This window comes from Bombina bombina, chromosome 1 (genome assembly GCF_027579735.1).
Source record: "Bombina bombina isolate aBomBom1 chromosome 1, aBomBom1.pri, whole genome shotgun sequence".
In the NCBI taxonomy this organism is placed as follows: Eukaryota; Metazoa; Chordata; class Amphibia; order Anura; family Bombinatoridae; genus Bombina; species Bombina bombina.
Window position 1 is genome coordinate 754,202,963 of NC_069499.1, and position 8,378 is coordinate 754,211,340.

Below are 8,378 nucleotides of genomic sequence, written 5' to 3' on the forward strand. Positions count from 1 at the left end.
TCTGATTTTCGAATTATACATAAAAATGTATATCACATTTCAATAATATATATGTTGAACATAAATGTCATATTTCATGTCCATTCAAATACCTCTATATCAACTATAATATGTATTCCTTTTTATGATTGTGATCCCTAAATATCTAATGATGAAATATGTATGACTAATGTATGTAAGCTACCAATAATCAACATTCTTCCTGTGATTCTTAACTAGCATGCATTGGTACACCAACCTGGATAATGCATGGTCTTTGAAAGTCAATTCAGGGGTAAACAGTTGATCTTCAATAGGTGTCTTATTCATCATTTCAAAAATAGAGGACTGAAATCCCATCTAAAAATTAGAAATTCATCTAAGTGTCTGATTGTGATCCCTAAATATCTAATTAAGAACTAAATATGACTAATGTATGGAAGCTACTAATATTCAACATTCTTCCTGTGATTCTTAACTAGCATGCATTGGTACACCAACCTGGATAATGCATGGTCTTTGAAAGTCAATTCAGGGGTAAAAAGTTGATCTTCAATAGGTGTCTTATTCATCATTTCAAAAATAGAGGACTGTGAAATACCATCTAAAAATTTTAAAATCATCTAAGTGTCTCCAATAGGATGCCTCAACAGCCTTATTCTATTAAATAGTTGGCACTTACCATGTGAACATGTCTTTGTATGCTTTTCAAGGTCAGCAGATTTGAAAGATAATGCCAGACATGATCCCATTGGTATACTTCAATTTCAATCTTGGCTTTTTCCACTGTCAGTCTGGGCAATCTTCACTGTCAGGCTTCTAATTCTTCCCTTTCAGTCTTTAGATTAAGTCATCTCCCTAATGGCATAAAAGGTTTATTCAAAATTACTACAAGTGTGTGAATCATTTCTCTAGCCCTCTCCCACCAACCATTTCATAAGAAATTTCTGTCACTAGCTTACTGTGTAGCATCTTGTGTTATGTTCTATCAAGTGTGAATATTGAGCAGAACAAACCTCTAATGTGTGACATTGAACCATAGTCATGCTAGAGGATCCCTTTCTGAGTATTTTCATTTAAATTAATGTGTAAACTAAATACTAGTTTAGAAAATGTATGCCATATGATGTATTTGTGTACAATTCATGCCAGCAACAGTCCAGACATTTATACTTACCAGCTGATGTCCTCTTTAAAAACTAGGTGGCAAAGACTCGCTACAGGACCCAATGGCCAGAGCATCACCTATATTAATAAATGAAACACATTTTTAGCATTTGATGAACAATCCTAACATGTTTGCACAATTCTCTACTTGTCATTTTGTCTATTGATAATACTCCAGTCTAACTTCTATTCTTTACCGTCTAAAGTTGCGGTTGATGATGTCTGCTCTGACATTGAGCCCCTCGTCCCGGAATGGCCCCTCTAGAACAGGATCATCCTTCTCATCTCTGAGGAGGTTTCTGTCCAGCCGGACGGCCTGCAGCATCCCAGCCCGCTGTGCAATATTATGCAGGACGCTACAGGCTACAACGATCTTAGCCACCTTCTTTGGGTTGTACTGGAGGGCTCCTCCCGACCTGTCCAGGCACCTGAACCTCATCTTCAGGAGCCCGAACATCCGTTCAACCACCGCCCTGGTTCTCTTATGAGCCCTATTGTAGCGCTCCTCAGACACATCAGTCGGGCTACGCAAGGGGGTAATGAGCCAAGGCCGGCTCATGTACCCAGAATCACCTATAAATTATGAACAGAACATAATTCCAACAGAATCCTCAAAATAGTATTTGTAGTACAATAAAAAGTTTTGTACACGATAATCCATTAACAAATGTTTATTTTAACTTTAAAATATCTAGTTCAATATTATTCTCTATCTTCCCATTACAGCTAAGACATGCTACATATGCGTATTTCTCCTAAATCAAGCCTTGTGTAAAATGCTAACTACATGGTTACATTACATTCTCTATCTGAGCATTTAAGGTAAGACATGCTACATATCTGCATTGAACTAAAAGACATTTGCGGAAAGAGACAATGACATGGTTAAATTGCATTAGCTAATATCTTCCCATTTCAGCTAAGACATGCTACATATGCGTATTTCTCCTAAATCAAGCCTTGTGTAAAATGCTAACTACATGGTTGCATTACATTCTCTATCTGAGCATTTAAGGTAAGACATGCTACATATCTGCATTGAACTAAAAGATATTTGCGGAAAGAGACAATGACATGGTTAAATTGCATTAGCTAATATCTTCCCATTTCAGCTAAGACATGCTACATATGCGTATTTCTCCTAAATCAAGCCTTGTGTAAAATGCTAACTACATGGTTACATTACATTCTCTATCTGAGCATTTAAGGTAAGACATGCTACATATCTGCATTGAACTAAAAGACATTTGCGGAAAGAGACAATGACATGGTTAAATTGCATTAGCTAATATCTTCCCATTTCAGCTAAGACATGCTACATATGCGTATTTCTCCTAAATCAAGCCTTGTGTAAAATGCTAACTACATGGTTACATTACATTCTCTATCTGAGCATTTAAGGTAAGACATGCTACATATCTGCATTGAACTAAAAGACATTTGCGGAAAGAGACAATGACATGGTTAAATTGCATTAGCTAATATCTTGCCATTTCAGCTAAGACATGCTACATATGCGTATTTCTCCTAAATCAAGCCTTGTGTAAAATGCTAACTACATGGTTACATTACATTCTCTATCTGAGCATTTAAGGTAAGACATGCTACATATCTGCATTGAACTAAAAGACATTTGCGGAAAGAGACAATGACATGGTTAAATTGCATTAGCTAATATCTTCACATTTCATCTAAGACATGTTACATATGTGTATTTCTCCTAAATCAAGCCTAGTGTAAAATGCTAACTACATGGTTACATTACATTCTCTATCTGAGCATTTAAGGTAAGACATGCTACATATCTGCATTGAACTAAAAGTAGACATTAGCGGGGGGAAAATATATGGTTAAATTGCATCCTATAGCTGAACATTACGCTAATATTTTAAAACTACAGTGGCAATTGTCAAAATAATTAACCATGTTGTGCACAAATACTCACCGAGATAACCAGGGGGCATTTGTCTTTCCTCAAACTGTCTCCACAGGGACGACAGAGAGAGGATGCGGGCATCATGACAAGCCCCTCCAAAATTCGCACACACATGCATAATCCTCATCCGTGCGTCACAAACATACTGCACGTTGAGGCTATGAAAATGTTTGCGATTTCTGAAGGGCGAGTCATCAATTGGAGCACGCAGTGCAATGTGGGTACAATCTATGGCTCCCAAGACATTGGGCATTTGAGCAATATCAAAGAATTCCCGCTTCAGGCGCCTCCAATCACCATCATTCTGTGGGAATCCTATGTATTGCTTACTGATACGTACCATGGCGTCCAGAAAGTTATCAAACACCCCAGAGAATGTACCTTGAGCCAGGCCAGGCATGTACAGTTCTCCGGATTGAAAACTCCCGGAGGCCAGGACGTATAGACAGCTTAGCATCCTACTCATGGCGGGAACAGCAGTCCTTATTCTTATACGTGGCTCCAAATGAGGCTTAAGAAGATCGTAAAGGCCAATGAGCTGTTTGCGATCGAGCCGATACTTATCAAAAACCTCAAAGTCGCTCATGTTTTCCAAGGTGGGTCTCACCCTGTAGACACGAGGACCTCAAACCAGATGACACCTTCGTCTCAGTCTGAGCCGCCGAGGCTGCCTGATTCGACCAACAGCTAGTTCGCCAATAGCAGCACCAGCAGACACATTAGTCGGGCTACGCAAGGGGGTAATGAGCCAAGGCCGGCTCATGTACCCAGAATCACCTATAAATTATGAACAGAACATAATTCCAATGTGTTTTTCCCCCATCATCCATCTTTCAAAACAGCGTAACAAGGTAAGCACTTGATCTGATGTGGATCACAAGTGATGCATTGGCCATGTTGTTTGGGGGATTTATAGTACAATTAGTCCAATGGTAGTGAGTTTGTAATGATTGCTGATTGTATTCACCTGTTTGTATGTGAGCAGCGCGAATGCTTTCACAGTGGGCGTTTATTTGTTGTTTGCTGAAATGTTATTTTCAAACAATGATTCTCAATGTGAAAGTGTCAAATATCACACATACAGTGCATGTTTGTAATGTTTGTTCATATGCGTAATCAATATTTCTTAAACGCGATCTTATAGTACCAAGCACACGTCCAGGCTAACATGAATGAAAGTGCATAGTTGTGTATAATGTGCATCGAATGTGATCGATCAATGTTGCTGCAATATTGTTTGTAAACGATAAAGTAACAGCTGCCATCTGTATGATTGTATATATAAGTGATTGCCGAGCTGTCAATATTGTATGCGTCCCTTTAAAATTGCACTAATGCTGAATAACTTCCGGCTGTCATCTGTAGTATTGTATATATAAGTGATTTCCGAGCTGTCAATATTGTACACGTCCCTTTAAAATCGCAATAATAATTCCGAACTTCCCGTCTGCCATCTGTAGTATTGTATATATAAGTGATTGCCGAGCTGTCAATATTGGATGCGTCCCTTTCAAATCGCAATAATAATTCCGAACTTCCCGTCTGCCCTCTGTAGTATTGTATATATAAGTGATTGCCGAGATGTGAATATTTTACGCGTCCCTTTAAAATCGCAATAATAATTACGAAATTCCCGTCTGCCATCTGTAGTATTGTATATATAAGTGATTGCCGAGATGTCAATATTGTATGCGTCCCTTTCAAATCGCACTAATACTGAATAACTTCCGGCTGTCATCTGTAGTATTGTATATATAAGTGATTGCCGAGATGTCAATATTGTATGCGTCCCTTTCAAATCGCACTAATACTGAAGAACTTCCGGCTGTCATCTGTAGTATTGTATATATAAGTGATTGCCTAGATGTCAATATTGTATGCGTCCCATTCAAATGGCACTAATACTGAAGAACTTCCGGCTGTCATCTGTAGTATTATATATATAAGTGATTTGCGATCTGACAATATTTATTAATTGTCCCATTGAAATCGCCTTAATAATGCTGTTCCAAACTGTTGTTTACGTATATGTTGTATTGTAGTATTGAGTGTTAAAGTTCCGAAAGGGGCGGTACAGTCGTGAATCTGTAATGTGTATGGTTGAATCTTCTAATGACGTCATGATCTTATTAACCTGCCTATGTAGTTCTGAAATCCTCATTGTGTTGTTGTATTGTGCTACATTGTTATTGTGTGCTGAATAAAATCTAAATGTGTGCTTTGTGGTTGCGTGATGGGTGATGCGTATTATGTACATGTACGTATATATTGTGATTGTGTCCCACATATGCTGACTTCTATATAGCGGTCTGGCATTGTTGTTCCTTCCCATAAAGTGACATCTGTAATCTGGTGTACTGATGTTCTTGTTGTACGTAATTCCTAATGGTTTCTGGTGATGGAATCATGATGTTAAAAGTACAGTAAAATCCATATGTTGTGTTTTGTGATTCCTCTAGAGAATGTAATGTGTTTTTCCCCCATCATTTGAATGCACATGTATGAGTGAATGTTAAAAGTAATGTATGTGCATCCATGACTGATCATGTGTTAAGCCTATGCAGATATGCTGTTGCTGCAAGCATATGAGTTGAATAACTGAAATGCAATAATAAAGGTAAATGAGAATTGTTTCCCATTGTGTAGTGTTTGTGAATCCTGAAAAGTTGACATTATTTTTGTGTCCGTTTAAATGTAATATTTTTAAAACAAAAATGTTGTTACTAGTGATGTTGATTTGTAGTTGATGTAATATAAAATTCTGAAAGAATTTAATGGTGTTGTGAATATTCAAACAGTAAAATCCATAAATCCACCATAGGGAAATAGTCATTTCTTAATCTATTTATCATAGCTGGGTCTAACGAATGAAATCATGTCTTTTCTAGCGCTGGTATTTGGAGTTTTTCTGTCTACGCTATTTGCGTGCGTTAGGGAAATGAGGGTTTCGCGTGCACGAGCACGTCTTCCCAATAGAAGTCAATGGAGGCTCTAAAATTTGTTCTTGTTTTTTTTCTAAGACTGGTTTTCCTCGTAAAGTGAATGACGTCATGAGCTTTTGTGAAAAAGTAACTAAATCGTGTTCTTTTTGTAATAAATAAATATTTTGTGTATGTCATGTGGTGTATATTGTTTGTATGCATCGATGAGTGTATGTTTGTGATAATGTTATTAGTTAGATGTAGGTATATGAGGGTCTTTTCCCGTGTGTCAATGTGGTAAATGGATTTGTGTTGTTTTTTTTTCTAACACCCGAGATCTCGCAACTTTAATCCTTTGTATTTTGATGAAAAATTATTAAATATGAAAAATAAACATAGTGTAGTGTTTGTATGACTGTAAGTGTAGTTTGTGTAATATTTTTTATTGGATTCGTGGATCTTTTTTTTGTCGGTATATGTTTACTACTGGGTCTGAGGTGTCGGTAGAAATGTGAGCGTTAGGTTTTTTTTGAGTGTCGGTAACTGAACTCTAAATACCGGAGTCCGTAAGAAACCCGCGTTAGGAGCCTCTAACGCTGGTTTTCACGGCTAACGCCGAACTCCAAATCTAGGCCTAAGAAAATTAAGCAATTTTGATAAGAGAAGCAAATTGTAAAGTTGTTTAAAATTGTGTGCTCTATCAGAATCATAAAAGAAAAAATATAGGGCCAGATTACAAGTGGCAGTTTAGCGCTTTCACTTGCGTGCAAACAGCACTAGGAATAAACTTTAAATGCGCGCAAAGTAAAATGTTAAAAGTCCTAATGTTGGATCTTGTTGTGACGCTCTAACGCATTCACCCCATAAACTTAAATGGAACGCAATCTGAAAAAAAACATAACATTTATTGCTTGTGTGCTAACCTGACACTGCATTAGACCGACAGTGCTAAACCCTTACACCTAGATTTAGAGTTTTGCGGCCAAAGGGGTGCGTTAGCTACGCGTGTTTTTCCCCCCCGCACCTTTTAAATAACGCTGGTATTTAGAGTTGTCTGAATGGCTGCGTTAGGCTCCAAAAAGGGAGCGTAGGGCATAATTTAACGCCACTTCAACTCTCAATACCAGTGTTGCTTACGGTAGCGGCCAGCTTGAAAAACGTACTCGTGCACGATTCCCCCATAGGAAACAATGTGGCAGTTTGAGCTGAAAAAAAAACCTAACACCTGCAAAAAAGCAGCGTTCAGCTCCTAACGCAGCCCCATTGTTTCCTATGGGGAAACACTTCCTAAGTCTGCACCTAGCACCCTAACATGAACCCCGAGTCTAAACACCCCTAACCTTACACTTATTAACCCCTAATCTGCTGCCCCCGCTATCGCTGACCCCTGCATTATATTATTAACCCCTAATTTGCTGCCCCTAACACTGCCGACCCCTATATTATATTTATTAACCCCTAATCTGCCCCCCCAATGTCGCCGCTACCTTACCTACACTTATTAACCCCTAATCTGCCGACCGGATCTCGCCCCACTATAATAAATCTATTAACTCCTAAACCGCAGCACTCCCGTCTCGCAACCCCTATAATACATTTTATTAACCCCTAATCTGCCCTCCCTAACATCTTTGACACCTAACTTCAAGTATTAACCCCTAATCTGCCGACCGGACCTCGCCGCTACTCTAATAAATGTATTAACCCCTAAAGCTAAGTCTAACCCTAACACTAACACCCCCCTAAGTTAAATATAATTTAAATCTAACAAAATAAATTAAATCTTATTAAATAAACTAATCCTATTTAAAGCTAAGTACTTACCTGTAAAATAAATCCTAATATAGCTACAATATAATGAATAATTATATTGTAGCTATTTTAGCATTTATATTTATTTTACAGGCAACTTTGTATTTATTTTAACTAGGTACAATAGCTATTAAATAGTTATTTACTATTTAATAGCTACCTAATTAAAATAATTACAAAATTACCTGTAAAATAAATCCTAACCTAAGTTACAATTAAACCTAACACTACAATATCAATAAATTAATTAACTAAACTACCTACAATTATCTACAATTAAATCAACTAAACTAAATTACAAAAAAACACCACTAAATTACAAAAAATAAAAAAAGATTACAAGAATTTTAAGCTAATTACACCTACTCTAAGCCCCCTAAAAAAATAACAAAGCCCCCAAAATAAAAAAATGCCCTACCCTATTCTAAAAGTTAACAGCTCTATTACCTTACCAGCCCTTAAAAGGGCTTTTTGCGGGGCATGCCCCAAAGAAATCAGCTCTTTTGCCTGTAAAAAAACACAATACCACCCCCCAACATTACAACCCACCACCCACATACCCC